The sequence below is a fragment of the Protopterus annectens genome, chromosome 6.part0 (assembly GCF_019279795.1).
Source record: "Protopterus annectens isolate FY-2018-M chromosome 6.part0, PAN1.0, whole genome shotgun sequence".
Lineage (NCBI taxonomy): Eukaryota > Metazoa > Chordata > Ceratodontiformes > Protopteridae > Protopterus > Protopterus annectens.
In genome coordinates, this window is record NC_056737.1 from 1,942,893,285 (window position 1) to 1,942,910,019 (window position 16,735).

Here is a 16,735-nt window from a genome sequence, read left to right on the forward strand (position 1 = left end):
GATAATCATTCATTCTATCTGCAAATTGTTTACTGTTATCACCATATACAGATTTTGAGCTAGACATTCAGATTCAGACACACTGAAATCAGTTTGGGATGTTAATTTGTACTTCCCACATGCATTTAGTTCTGTAAAACACACTGAGGCTTATATATTCAGGGGTTATTACTACTTTATTTATTCATACATGAGCATTTCTGTCACTCTCATACATTCTGCAACTTCACAGTTCAGGTTGGTACTTCTAGGCTTTGTTCACATATTAGACCTGTGGTGATTCAAACACTTTCCAACAGCCTCACTTCTGTCATGATTCAGCATTTCAACAGGGGATATATCTCACATGTGACTACCTCAGATTCTGAAGCTGTACTCTTGAGACTATACTGCAGGTTACAGTATATTTAATTAATGATGGGACATCTGTATTACAGCACTGATTAATTCTATCAATTATATTTCCAGTTACACTTGCATACTGATGAACTTGTTGCAGCCATACCTGCAGACGTTCAATTCCTGCTTGCACATTATATTACTTTTAATCAATACACTGCACTGTTCTGATACATGGTACATAATAATATTTATTTACAAGTACTGGGTGGGGTTACTAACCTGCATGGTGGCGCAGCCGCACCAGCCTTCTGGCGTGCATCTCAACATTCGCAGAGCGGACACCTGCAGCTGTAATACAAAGGGAATAATATTGGACTACACATCTCCATGGTATCAGCTGGTTGAAATCCTTACATACATGGGTAAAATGTGACTTACTCAGTAGTTGGCGTTGGGCATTTGCCGGGCCTCCTGGATCCAACGGTTCAATTGGTCCTGCTTGCGTCTCTTCAGGTCCGCATGGTGGTGACGGACCTGCTCACCAGTGCGTGGAATGCCAGTAGCACTGGTCAGCTCACGAGCCAACTGGTCCCACGCCTCAGCCCTATATACTCCCCATGAGACCTGGCCCTGCATGAGTTGGGCCTCGTGATTATGGACAAGGAGCCAGACCATGTATCTGGACTCCTCAATGCCCCAACGCTGTGCTCGAAAGCAACGTCCCTCACCTACTCCACTCATGCTGACTGCAAGTCTGTTCTACAATCAGTTATGCTGTGTATTCCCGCCTATGGGGCTTATATATGCCGCTTTTCCCCGCACATTTATCTGATTGGCCGTTTTGGAATTGTATCTACTTCACTGAAAATGCTTTCTCATGCTCCATTCTGGGTTTTATCCCATATATATGCTATTTCTGCTTTTCTAGGTATTGCTGTCATGGCTTGGTGGTTTAGTTCCTTGACTCTAGTGCATGGTATCCTGTGTTCGAATCTGGCAACTGCTTTTTGCTTTTCCTGACAGAAATGAGTTGAAGACCTGTCAATCAAACATGCCAAAAGCACTTTTAAGCACTTTAAACCTGTTCTGCGCTCGTTTGCGCGGAGGTAACGCATGCGCACTGGCAGTTAGCTTGTGGGAGCGGCGCAAACGGTGTGCGCTGGGATAAATCTTAATTGGCTAGTGACACACATGTTCAGCTAATTGCACACAGTTTCAGCCTGTTTACCCGCTGCTTGGCAACGGGCATGCAGTTTGCAGCTTTTTAAACACTACTCAGCTACGGGCACTCTGTCTCACGGCAGCTTAGCTATCAGTACATTTCTGACTATTTTTATTCTTATGTTACTTCAAAATATATGCTCTATTTCATTCCATTTTACAAAAGGGAATACATTTACATTTGTACAATACTGTCTGGGGGCTTTTTAGTGCTTATTTACAAAAATAAAAAAAAGGTTGTTGTAGGGGCTCGAACGCTGCCTGCCTACTCATAGGGCGGGTACTCTACCACTAAGCTATTATTTCGTGGCTTACTTTGCATATTTAGTTCTTATATCCTTTTCCACTGACTGCTAACTGTGATTGCGCTAGTAGCACACCCGCGCACACAGTAGCAAACATTTACGGGTTTAACAAAAAAAAGGTTTTCATTTACTTTTATGACATCTCTTCACTTTATACACTGATGGCCAGTCGGGGCATGTGTTGTATAGTGTGTTTATTCACATTTTCATGGCCTTTCTCGTGGCTGTTTACTTTCAGCCATTCTAGTTTTCCGGGGGCGTGTCCACTTGCAGAGCTTAGCCTACAGACACGCCCCCTACTCTCTTACACGGACCGTGTAAGAGTTACTAGTGTGATTCAGCATGCCTCATGCACCTCATGCATATGCATGACATGCTGACATCACACAGTTTACTTGTATTCTGCTTTTAACTGCATATTAAAACTTCAAAAGAGACCACAGCTCTGTCTCGTGTGAGTCAGGCAGAAATGTTTTCCCATTCGCTTACTGTTGTGTTCTTAAATACCACTGTCTTTGTAGTTGCCTGCCTCTTATGTTAATTTGACCATATATCTCATTTCCTCCCTGCTTTCACTGGCTTGTGTGAGTAAGCACAACATTATCATTTTGTGAAATCACTCGCCTTCTATTATTTAAATTTATTGGCCGTCCTACTGTATTCCATAGTACCAGAAAACAAAGGTGACCATCCCCTTTCAATCTATCTTGTTGTTTTAAAAATAGTGACTCTCCATTAAAACTTAACATTTTAGACATGTAAAACTTAAGTTACCTACTTTCACATCTAATGTATCTAGTGCACACTGCAGTGTTTAGGATAAACCATTTTTTTTCATCTTACCTTTAAGCATCCCTGTGACTAGCACTTGCTCTAACACCTGCTGGAAAGCACTAGGAAGCCTTAAACTGATACAAGCACTCAACTCTCCTTGTTAATAAGGAGAAATTAACTGTAGGCACTAAACAGCCTAGAATTGCAAAGTACCTTGCTAAGGCAAGAGAAAACAGCTACTGTACTTTACAAAAAAACCCCATCAAACCAGGCATGTCCAAGGGTAAGCTTCCAATGATTTCTTCTATCCACCTGGTGAATCTGGACATACTGGGGCAATGCAGTAATTTCCTTATAAACACAGACAACCCTCTCCTCCTACCATCCAACACTACAACCTGTGAGAGATGCACTTACATAGTCAAACTGGAAGCAAAGCTCTCTCCACCCAAGATTGTGCTAGACAGTCAAGAGGAGAAGGTTAACACCCGCACTACACCTCAAGCAACACATAGCCCTTCTAAACCCACATCACCAACACCCACATATAGCAACATTAAATCCACATATGCGGAAGCCCTTAACTGTAACCTGCCCAAGCAACAAGGACCTCCAAAGCTGAAACGTAAACAAACACCAGTCACTACCAAAGTGTCACATAGCTCACAACACCAGTGTGCTACTCAGCAACAGCCCCTAAGGCAAGACAACTTACCTAACACTTTAGTCATAGGTGACTATAGTCAGGCACATTGATGTCCCACTCACCAGGCTGAACACGGAGAAAATTACAGTCAGCTGCCTGTTGTGTGCCGGGATCCACCACATAGTGCATGCAGTCAAGTCACTCCACAAGTACAAATATGACTCTGTCATTGTCCATGTTGGAGTAAATGACTTGAGACATAGTTCCATGGACTACATGAAAAGAGACATGGAAGAGCTCTCAGATCATGTAGCCCAGACAGGTATGACCCTAACCCTGAGTAGCATCCTGCCTTCACCCAGAATGATACTACAATATAAGGACAAAATGATTGACTTCAACAATTGGCTAAGCTTCTGGTGTCATTCAAAGGGGATCCAGTATCTGTCTGCCTGGGACGACATGATCGACAGACCACGATGCTTTGCCAGAGATTTTCTTCACCTGTCGCCCCTGGGATCCAGGGTACTGGCTAAGGCTCTTGTCACCCCTATAGTGCCTTTTTTAGGCAAAGTTCAAAGGACAAAACCACCACTGTAATAGGTACAAGCATGCAAATTCTGAGGTAATGCTACTTAATGTTGGAAGTCTAAACCTCAAAATGCACTCTCTCGAGGCACTCCTAAAAATGGAAAACATCGACATCTGTGCAGAAACTGAGACCTGACTGAAGGCTCTAGAGAGCACCCCTGCAATACCAGGCTACAACCCTTACCACACTTTTTGGCCACCAAACCAGGACTGAAACACTAAAGGTGGAGGAGTGTCCATATTCGCCAAGTATATTCACACCATCAGGCTAGTTGCCCAACACAATGCGTCTGAAATTCTCCAAGTGCAACTAACACTAGGTAAGACTGCAATCCAAATTGTAGCTTGCTACAGATCCCCCACCACGCCCCAAGATTCTCACTACACCTTTCTAAACATACTGGAAAATATTAAGATATAACCAAACACTCTAATACTGGGTGATTTCAACTACAATGCCATTAAGTGGGAAAACTATTCATGTACCAACACCTTTGCCCAACGGTTCTTGGAATTCATAAATTCCAATGCCCTGGATTAACTAATCCATGGTCCCATCAGGGGTTCCAATATCCCAGACCTGGTCATTACCAACATGGGAAATCGATGCTCCACACCTATGGTCACCCCCTCATTGGTCAGGTTTGACCATAAGCTAATCATCCTTAACATCCACATCCCACCCCCACCCCCACCCCCCAGTAAGGAAACCTCCATAAAAAACTTCTCCAAAGCCAACTTCATGCTACTCAAGTCAGAAGTGACAAACTTCATGGCACCCATGCAGACGGGAACTGAAAGTTCGACTGCTGAGTCCTACAATAAGGCACTGTAAGAGCACATCCACTCATGCATGAATCGTGCCATCCCAAATAGAACCAAGATGCTCTCCTCCAAAAAAAGGAAGCCGATCTGGTGGTTCCCTGCCGTAAACAAACTTTACAATAAAAGGAAGAAACTGTTGCAGAAAAGAGGAAAATCCCAGGATGCAAAAAACTCCCTTACCAGCCTCAGTAAGAAGCTGAGATCCCTCATAAAATCCTCCAAAGCTAGTTATGAAAATAAAATTGCCAAAGATTCCAAAGACAACCACAAGGCATTCTATAACTATGTCAAGAATCTAAATGGCAATGCTCAGATCTGCTCTGAGCTACAACAGAATGGCATTAAATATACTGATCCTAAGGGGATATTGCCAATATCCTGGCAGATCAATTCAATGATAACTTCACCCCCCTCTCACCCCCTAAATGGCCCATCTCAATACTGGAAGATTGCCACATTCCGATAATAATGGCCACATAAGTAAAAAACGCACTCTCCAAAGCTAAGAATACAGCATCCATGGGACCAGATGACATCCTGGGCTGTGTACTACATGAACTACAAAATGAACTGGCATGTCACCTAAGTGTCATGTTTAATCATAGCCTCATCTCAGGCCTTGTGCCCACTGATCGGCACACAGCTACAGTTATCCCACTCCACAAGAGGGGATCCACCTTGGATCCTGGGAACTACTGCCCCATCAGTCTGATGAGCCTGATCTGCAAGGCCATGGAATGTATTATCATGGAACTTATAAACAAAGACATTGGCAACATTCAAACACTGGACTCCACCCAGTTTGGGTTCGTGAAGGGCCGATCTTGTCTCCTGAACCTGATTGACTTCTTTGAATTAGTATCCAGAGCTGTGGACAAGGGTAAGGCAGTCCACACAGCCTATCTGGACCTCGCCAAGGCCTTTACCACCATCCCTCACTCTGGAATCATAGACAGACTTACTAAGCTGGACATTATTCCCTAAATCACTCGATGGGTTGCCAACTGGCTTACTGACAGAGCCCACACTGTAAAAGTAGCCGACTCCAAATCTAGCTCCAGACAAGTGACAAGTGGAGTACCTCAGGATTCAGTCCTGGGACCGCTCTTGTTTGGCATCTACTTCTCTGAAGTACAGGCCAGCACTAAGGGACTCTGGCTAACAAAGTTCACAGATGACTGCAAACTGGGAGCCATTATTGAATCCCCAAATGATGTGGATACTCTACAAAACGGCCTTAGAGAAACAGATGCTTGTTTCCAGAGCTATGGGTTCAAGCTCAATGCCAAGAAATGCATAGTTATCCTCTTTGGGAAAAAACATGTACCCGTGAATTACCACATAGGTGGCAGTACACTAAACACCAAAAGTGTGATAAGAGACTTAGGGATACAGGTGGAAAGTGGTCTCACCTTTGATAACCACATCACCACAACAGTCAGGAAATCCTTCTATGTGGCATGCCTCATCACTAAGCGCTTTTCATCCAGAAAAAAGGAGGTCATTGTCCCACTGTATTCATCCCTCGTTAGACGCATTATAGAATAGAAGCCCCCTTTGGTATGTACCTCTCAAGACATCTGCAACAACTGGAACATCCACAGAAATACCTCACTAAAAGACTCACAGGCCTAAAACAGATGCCCTACACTGACCGCCTTAAAAACTCCAGCTATACTCTGTTGAATATCATCTGCTCAGATCCGATCTCTGCATAACATACAAGGCCATGTCAAACTCAGAGCTGTTGGACATGCTACACTTAAAGAAATCCCAATCCCTTAGAGTCACATGCTCCAGGAATCTAAACCTTGTCATCACAATAAACAAAACATGCTGGAGGGATAGGTTCCTGACCCAGAGACTCCCCAGACTCTGGAATAGACTGCCCATACATGTCAAGTAGAGCACCTCTTTGGCTGTCTTCAAAAGGAATATTGACGATTGGATGGGAGAAAGGAAATTCACCTCGGGGATCATCTCAGTCACGCTGCTAGATAGGGGTCCAGGGTAGTAAATAGTGTGGGAAGAAATAGCCAGGGAATTGTTATGGCTAGGCTTGTATAGGCCCTAGGGCCGATAGCCTAGTACCAACCTATGAACCTATGAACCTATGAACACCAATATCAAAGTTAACATTTAAGAAGAGACACTAATTTTATAACTTTCCTGCCAGCAAAGAACCATCCACAGCAGTTTCTCACCTCTAAAGTGCATAAAAGAAGAAGAAAGTATTGTAGTTTTGTGCAGAATATTTCACAGGCACTCAAAGTCACAAAGGGTATAGTGGTTTTTTGGTAAGATATTGTGGCCAAAGGTCTGCACTGAACACTTGAGAACTTTCACAAAAACCTGTGCTGGTCTTCAGCTTACCCAAACTGTTTTAAGATTTCTTTTGTTCACTGTTAAGGATATCCTTATATGGACACCAGTAATAGGGGAGAGAGAAGACAAGGGAAACACAAAAAGAACGCATTAAGGGGATTGCACTGGATGATGTGGAAGGGGATCAACACTATGTCATTTGTTGGGTTATGCCTTTGTTTTTCAATGTGCAGCCTCCAGCCCAATCTGACGAACCACAAATATTCTCCCTCCATGATGGACCTAGGGGGAGACATTGATGATGTGGTGCTTGCTTCTCTGGTGGCTTGACGGTCAGTGCTGACCAGGTTAGTGAATTTTGTACCCACTGGAGGACAGAATGATATGGGTGGGATTACCTGATCATGGCCCTCTCAATCACAGTTTCAACCTGGTCCTGAAGCTTACAGTGCTGGCTTCCCAGGCTGCCTCATACCCAAGGTCTACATGGATGAAACCTCAACCACAAGCTGTGAATACATCCCTTGTGGGCAAGGAGAGGTGGTGATCTTTCCGTTACCTGGGAGGCTTGTAGCTGAGCACCTCAAAATGGGTGAACCCTAAGGTGGCAGTGAGCACAATCATTTTTATATATTGCAAAACATGTAAAAAAGAAGTGACTTTGATTTTTATAAGCTTATGTCCAAAAAGCACTAGTGCATCAAAAAGTGACTATGAATCACAAAAAGGTGAGGAAAGCTCCTTATAATTGTAATACAGTCACAGATTTCTGACACATTTCTCATTTGTATCTCATTGATGCCTATTTGTATATGATTTTCTCAAGCTGGGTCAATAGCCTTTGTATCCCACCTATGCTTAGGCGCTACCCATGCAAATTCCCATTAGGAGTGGGTGTGCATCATGGTTTAGCTCTGAGCCCACTGCTGTTCATAATGGTTATTGACTGCATTAGCAAACAGGTTGGAGGATACAGATCAACAATGTTTTTGCATGCAGATGATTTGGCATTACAGGTAGATTCTGAGCAAGAACTTCACCAAAGGACATGGAAATGGAAGGCACATGCGATGAAACTAAGTACAGATAAAGACAATTGCTTCGGCAGCAAATTTGATAAATCAAAAGAAGCTGAGAAATGTGATAGAAGGAAAAATAGGAGAATAGGTTAGCAGTTTCAAGTATGTGGAGAGTTGGTTGAGGAGAAGGGAAGTCTTATTGAAGAGGTCAAAGCTAGAATCAGAGGGGCTGCAACCCAGTGTCATAGAGTGTCAGGGGTAGTGTATGACAGAAGAATGTAAAAGAAGCTGAAAAGTATGGTTTCCAAAACAATGATGTAATTAGTACTACCTAATAGTACAGAAACATGAGCAATAAAGGTAGAGTAGTGGAGGAAGCTAGAGGTGATGGAGATGAAGTGCCTGAGATGGATTGTAGGAAGAACAATATGAGGACATTGCAGAAGTCAAAATAGCTCCAATTGCAGAGTGGTGAAAAAGAACAAACCTAGTGGTTTGGGGACATGTGAAGAAAAACAGAAGACAATCTGATGAAGATGATTTGGGACAGACTGAAGAAGGCAAGAAGAATGAGGGTGTTCAGCAAAGAGACGGATGGATTGTGTGAGAGAACTGCAAGAGTCAGGCATGAGTGTCAAAGTAGGTAGGAGTAGGTGTGTTGACAATTGACATGACATGGCACTCTGACCTCATTAGAAAATGGCGAAAAGTGGGTTGTTGATGATGATGAATGAATCTTTAGAACATATTGCATGAACAATAATTTGTTTCAGTACAAAATAAAAGGTTTGAGTTAAATAGCTGCATTTTAAGTTCTTTACATTTGCTCTTGGGTACAGGAGGATTAAAGAAGAGGTGATGTAGTATGCTAATAATTGTTATGTCTCTGCAGTGTTGCTTACAGTGTACTGTCCCACATTTATTTTGCATATTACAGGTGAAAGTCATAGGTATGCTACACACTGAGTAGGGTGAGTGCTGCAAGAATATTACAATAAAAGTGTGAGCTGTTTACTCACAAACTACAGGAAAACCAAAACACACACACACACACACACACACACACACACACACACATGCATGCATACACATGCCGACACATGCATGACTGTGTGTGTGAGAATGTCGGTGATCAACAATTTGTGTACGTGTGTTTGTTTTTGCATGTGTGCGTGTATGTTTGTGTCTGGGCCTTTGAGATTAACTGATCAAGACTTGTGATAACATTTACAACTGCAACATTTATATTATTCACTGGCATGCTGCATCCTATAAACTCATTTCTAGTGGGTTTTTCAGTTTCATCCCTTGTGATAATAGCCAGTGATGTCCAGACAGTATGAAAGTCAATGCATGACTATTGTGATGTAAAATGAACCCTGTCCCCAACTTATTTATTTATTTTATTTTATTTTATTTGCAGTTAGTTTACCAGGATAGTCCATTGGGCCTAGAAGAACCCATTTTCAATGGAGTCCTGGGGAGAAAAGCTCCAAAAACAAAACAATAATTACAAACAAAAATTACAATCAAAGCTTTTGTTACAGTATGTACAAAAGTACTAGTAGAAACATTGCATTTAAATATACAGTTTCTAAAGCAAAAATGACAATAAAAGTTTTGGTTATACTAATTATAGATAAAATATTTCATTTAACAGAGACAATTTCTGCGATAAAAAGTGTCATCATTATAAATCTAGAGTAGTTGTTTACACATGGATTGATTCCTACCAAAACCATGTATGGTTAGTATGTTGATGTTCATGGACGCACTGCAACAACTTTCATATGACTGATAAACGAGTACACAGAGTAGGTAGAAGTAGGATGGGAGATGAGCAGTTAGGATTCAGATTAGGATGTATCACAACTTACCAATGTTTGCAGTGAGACAGATAGTTGAGAGGAATCTAGAGATGAGAAGAGTCCAAGTGACTGTTCTTACATTTGAAGAAATCATATGACAAGGTCCCAAGGAGATGATTTGGGCAGTCCTGTGGTGGTTTGAAGTCCAAAAAACAGAAGCTAAAATTAGTGCAAACTATGTACAGGGGACCCAATTACTGAAGTATGAACAGTGTTCAGTCTAACTAAGGGGTTCCCTGTAGGATTAAGTGCGCACCAGGGTTCATTTATGTGCCCACTGCTTTTTATACCAGTGATGGGCTACATTAGCAAATAGGTTGATGGGGATAGATCAACAAAGTTGTTGTATTTATTTATTGACAAAAAAGGAGCAGAAATGGAAGTTTAAAGTGTAAACTATATAGTTATGAGAGAAAGAAGGTTAGCAGTGCAAGTTATGTAGGGTGGCAGCTAGAGCATTCCCATTGGGAGGCTAGGTATGAATGAAGAGTTTTTTTGAAGGCAGAGTTAGTAGGGGTAACACGAATGGGTGATGGTAGGGAGTTCCAGAGTCATGCCAGACTAAAGGATAGAAGGTATTTGCCTGGTGGACGAGCTGGTTTGTGTATTTCAAGAAGAGTTTGGTTGTTTTTCATACTTTGTACTTGTATTTATCAGACTATGTCTACTGTACAACGTTGATATATGTTTTAAACTTGCAAAACCACACCCAGTGCTTCCTATACAACAAATGCTCAGAAGGAGCTGTCTGTTACCTTTAATCCTGGTAATAATGTATAGAAGGTACCCAAAATATATAGTATCCACATGTCAGTCATGTTTAACCATGCCTGCAGTGTAATGATATGCAGAGTCTACAACAAGTATCATCTGCCACATTTATCCCTGGTAGTAAGGTATATGATATATCCACAGTACCACAGTCACACAAAATCCACACTGTCCACTGTCAGCCAAGTGCCTGCAGTGCTGCTAACATGCAGAATGGACAGCAGGTACTGTGTTTTACATTTCACATTGGTAGTAATATATATGATGTGCCCACAGTTCCACAGCCCCACAAAATACACATAGCCCACTGTCACCATCTTTAACCATGGTAGAAATGTATGCAGAGTGCACAGCAGGTACCCTCTGACATATTTATTTGTGGTAGTAATGAATATAGTATACCCACAGTCCCACAGTCCCACAAAATATACAGCATCCATTGCCAGCCTCATTTAGCCCTGGTAGTAGGGTATATGATGTACCTGTATTGATACTGATACACAGAATGCACATCAGGAACTGTCTATCACCTTTACTCTGATAGTAATAGATACAACATGTTGGTATTGTGTGTGTGTGTGTGTGTGTGTGTGTGTGTGTGTGTGTGTGTGTGTGTGTGTGTGTGTGTGTGTGTGTGTATCCCATGATGTTTTTATAGAAATCCCCCAAACCCTAATGTCTAAAGGCTAAATACATTCATGACACATAGATTTAACATACCTTGCCATACTTATGTTCCCAGCACGCCCTCAAATAAATGTGATTATTCCACTATTTTGATATACGAGGATCCCAGACTGCCATGCTGTGTCATTCTGTGTACCTTTCACATCATGGCTTGTGAAATAAAGTTATTATTATTCTGTACACTTAATGTATGGCCAACTAACCATGCTTGGTAAGCTGTATGTTTTCCTAAATGGAGTAAAAGTCCCTTTCCTTGATGATCTTAAGTCTGTCTGTGAAGTGCATTCATTATAGTATTGTGTTCTAGATGGAATTCTCTGTGTTTATCTTATGAATGGTGGATCACTTTTATGAATATTTCTGCCTAACACAGTGGATGATGATGCATTTTAGACTCTTACACTTCCTATGTACAAATCCATGTGTACGAAATGTAAATCTTGGTGAGATATGTATGAACATAAGCAGTGAATATCTAAGACTGTATAGAAATATGATTCTTAGTATTTGTAAAATCCATGTTATATTTCACCTTTTGTTCCAGTAATGAATGAAACTGGGTAATTTAGGATGAGTCAATAACCATAGCTATCAAACATAAATAAATACATCAAATAAAAACTACAAGAGTTTAAACAAACAGAATGGAAATCACCTTGGCCAGAGGGTTTGCTTTTGGACAAAACAAAAATTTTCTTTCTAGACTTTTATTTAGATGACTTACTCACCACAGATTCTGTGGACATCCAACGCTCAATGTTATTTCGGTTAGAGAATCTCTCAGCTTTTTGTAATGCTTAATACTAATTATTTGTATTTTCTGATAATTGTCTTTTATTTCTGGATATATTACATTGCTCCTAAGGCCCGTCATTCTTTTGGAGAACCCTGTAAAAAAGCTAGAATCAACTTAATGTTTGCAGGTTTTTATCCTGGAAAGTATAACAAAACGTCTGCTTCATTATGTTTAGTAACTAGTATGTTTGATGCCACCTGAGCAGCTCAATGATAAATATCCAACAAAGCTGTTTAAAACATTGCTCTTTTTATACCAGGTCCTGGCCATGTTTATATTGTTGAGTGAATAACAAGTTGAGTGCTGCAGTGGAAATATCACCCAGGAATGTCATCAGTGTTTTACAATGAGTGGATGAAATTCATCCAGCCGATGATCAGAATCCCCAAACTTCACTCCCCACCAAAAAAGGGCCAAAAAACACTTTTTAAAGTGTTTTTTGCATGAGTGTAAGACAACAACCAGCCACCTTTGTAGGGAGTAAGGCCCCTGAACTTATATGTACCAACTCCATTGGACCACCAACTCAAAGAAGGGGGAAATTACCCTCATAAAGAACTTCACTGCTGGCACAGCTCACCTACAGTGATTTCATGTGGAGGACCTGCAATCCTCAGTGGGCTGATGCAAATGACATTTGAGAATTCAGTCTTTGTCCACCCATAGATTATCCCACCAATAAAACTCCTACATGGTAATCCTCATACTTTTAAAGTATAATATCAGTTGTGATGCTATTATTTGATGGGGGAAGAACATGACTTGTTTTATTTTCTGACATAGCTAAATTTAAGTACGACAGATGATAAAGTGGAAGAAACGCTGCTTACAGCATTGTGGGATGTTTGTTGCAGTACTATTTTTGCTGTACAATTAAAAGTTTGAATAGCAAGTACACTGTAGATAGCATAAATGGTAATGGAAAATATGCAAATCTAATTATTATTATGCTGTTACTAGAAAGAACATTAAAATATTAAACAATTCACAGCAAATTGTAGTAAAGGTGCAAAAAGCTGATAATTCTTAATCTGTGAAATATGTTTAGTGTTTTTATGTCAAAGAGGCACGTTGAAGAATTAAAGTATTTATTTACACTACACTTCAGCTATTTTCTCAGAATTAGTAAAACAATTATTTTCCATGGTACTCTATGAAATATTTTACAGAATTTTGAAGTGTATGTAAATGCAATGGCAATATAACATGGCTTGCATATATAATATGCCAGAAAGGAAGATAACATTCATAGAACATCACAGGGTTTTCTAATTAACTAGCAAAACCCCTCATGAATTGCAATCCTCTGTACATTTATTTGGTTGCCTTTGTTGTTCTAAAGTATTATGGCAAAGCCAACATATAAAAAACAAAAGTAAGTACAACTAATTTCCCTTTTCAAAGAAAACTAATTATCTGCTGTAACATATGGCTAATTTAATAGCTCGATGATAGAAAGACAGATATATATTACAGATCGATAGATATATGGTACTGGTAAAGCAATTTTTTTATACATACAATATTATTGAGCAAACACCACATAGTTATGCTGATTTTCTTCTTCACTTAAAATGTAAGGGAAAAAAACTAGAATATTAGTGTTTTTTACAGGTAGTAATGGGTGATGTTGACTTATATGCCAAACAAGAAAGTAAATTGACAGAATTCATTAAACCAAGCATGTGATCATGGTTGTTACAGTGCAAAATTAATGATAATTAATAACAACTTGATTTGCTTTTTGTACAACTATATCCCAGCATGATGAATAACTATGATGGAATTGGCGGATGCTAACTGAAGAACAGTCTGGTGAAACCACTGATACGGAAACAACTAATGGGGATCATATGTGTAACTCCGCCCCAAATTTATGAGTTGCACTTTTTTCTAACTTGTGTACTCTAGTAATGTTTTCCAGAATCATGGTCTTTCTTACTGATTTATGCGATATTCAGCTGTTCTACATGCAACAGTGGAATATAATAGGGGTAATTAAAGTGGTTGTCTGTTGCCCCTGGTTTTGGGGGCATGCCCAGATGAAAACATCTTTATACTAGAGATCAGTATTTGGAAAGCTTTTCACCAAGCATAAAAACAGTGCAGTAGAATAGGAAATACTGTGGGAAGTCTTCCATTTCATAAGTTTATCTAAACAAAAAGAGGATGGTTCTCATGTGTTGTAGCAGCTAATATCCTTAAATACCCACATTTCTGCTAAGCAGTCTACTCTTCCTTCCTCTACATATGCCTTTGGAGAGGAAACAGTTCAAGACAAGTGACATGCTTTATACCATGCCTTAAGCTGCATTACTACATAAGGTTTAGTATGGCGACCCACAGCTTGACCTCTCTGTCAACAACCTATGCAAGTCAAACTGTTCCAAAAACAAAAGCCACAGAGACCGTCATTGTCAGTAGTCCCCACGTGTTTTTTGTGAGTAGCATGTTTCACTATAAACCCTTCACCCCCCCCCCCCACCCCCACGTGAGGAGTCCTTCCTTAGTTACATATGTAAACTGTTGCTACAGGGAAAAGAGAAACACAATTCTTGGTTGAAAAACTGGTTCATTCAACTGCAACCTGATAGTAGAGTCATGTAGGTAAAACATTCTGGTAACTTTAGTAATTTGGGATCAGGGAGGTTGCATATGTTCAGTTAACACTTCTTGAATGGTAGATTTACCACTGCAAGCTAACTATTTTGCTAAGTAACCACAACAATAAATGCTAAGACCTCCCCTCAGAAGTCTATAACATACTGAATAAAGAGACAATGTTTCCAGTCTTTTCTGGTAGCTTAGGGTTTTTAAGATATTGATCTTCTTAGTTAGGAACCTCTGGGGTCTTTCTAGTTGATATATCTAGTGAGGCACATCCCAAAGAAGGCATTGCATACCTGCATGATATTCCTTTGCCAGTTAGCTATCCCTAAGTAAAAGGACTTTCTGACTACTGCTGTTACATGATGATCCAAGGAGATGCAATTGTCCAAGTATCTTCTAATGTCTTTAACAACATTCTCATTTTGAAGATGGGTGTCGTCTATGTTGTATGCTGGGGAAGGGTGTTGTTTACCAAATGTGACAATATTGCACTTTCTGGCATTTAAGTTGAGCATGTGCTTAATGCATCGGGTATCTACAAGTATGGATTCTTTTTTTTAATTTCTCCAAATCTTTTGGGTTTCTAATACTATGACAGGAATAGACCCAAGTTCTAAGTCATGGTATAATTAAAGTTCATGAAATTAGTATTGTTTCAGTCTTTGATGTTAGCCAAAAGTGTTTTTCACAGCACCAGCAATGTGTCTAGGATTGACTCCTTCTGCAATTCATATGGAGTTACATGTACTGGTAGTGTATCTGAATACGACTGTAAATTATTTTTTATTTGACTCATTGCTGCTACTTCTATTGGAACTACCTGGGTATCTTTCTTTCACATTGATCTAATTTCTGCTTGCAAATCTTGATATTTTATGACTTTGTCTCTGTCTGTATGTGAGACCCTATAATTGCTAGATGCAACAATTTCAATGATCAATGCTATTTTTGTCTTTTTTCATGGACTACTTTATATGGTTTTCTTACATTTATTTTTTTGAATTGTTGGTAATGTGTGGCTCCATGTGATACACAATTCATCACTTTCTATAATACTTTGTGGTTCAAGTTTCCAGTGATCTCAGGTACTTCTATATTGTGGTGGTTGCAAAATCCCCAGCACAACAATCTTGACACATTATTATGTGCCTTTCAGAGTAAAGGCCTTCTGCCATGAGTATATCACACGCAACAACAAGGTGTGCAACTGTTTCCAATTATTTTTTAGAAAACCTATATTTGTCTGTTTCTCCTACATGTTCAATGGACTTTGTAAACCAACATGTATGTAGTATGCTGTCCTGGTCTGCCATTATTAACCTTTGATTCTTTGGTTTCAACTCACCTCTCCTTAACTATTCTTGCACCAAATCCTGATTAGCATGAGGTTGTTCCAGGAGATCTCTATACTTGCCACTGCATTTATGGCTTTACCACATTTGTTTCTTTTCAGCTGATCCTTCTTCTTACATTCTTTCATTTTTTGGCCCATTTAGTTGCTCTCTGATTTTTGTCTACTTCGTGTGTGATTTCCTTTCAGCTTGCCACTTGAATGCATCTGCTAATTAAACAGAGGTGTCATCTTAGACTTCCTCATCTCATGTTGTAAAACTAATTTCATTTCTCCAAATCTGTTGGGTTTCTAATACGATGATGGGAATAGACCCCATTCCCAAGTCAAAGTATGATTAAAGTTCATGAAATTAATATTGTTTCAGTCTTTGATGTTAGCCAAAAGTGCTCTTCACAGCACCTGGAATGTGCCCAGTAATGGCTCCTTCTGTAATTTGTATGGAGTTACATGTATCATTAACATATCTAAGTATGACTGTAAACTCGTTTTTATAAGAACCATTGCTCCTCCTACTACTGGAACTGCCAGGGTATCCTTCTTCCACACTGACCTTGTTTTTGCCTAAAAATGCTGGTATTTTATGACTTTGTGTCACTCTGTA

At 40.0% G+C, this 16,735-nt stretch overlaps 1 protein-coding gene across 2 annotated transcripts in view; it reads left to right on the forward strand.

The window, feature by feature from the left end:
• PDE1A (phosphodiesterase 1A) overlaps positions 1–16,735 on the forward strand; it is a 2,023,853-nt gene that overhangs the window by 185,326 nt on the left and 1,821,792 nt on the right. The window lies entirely within an intron of this gene.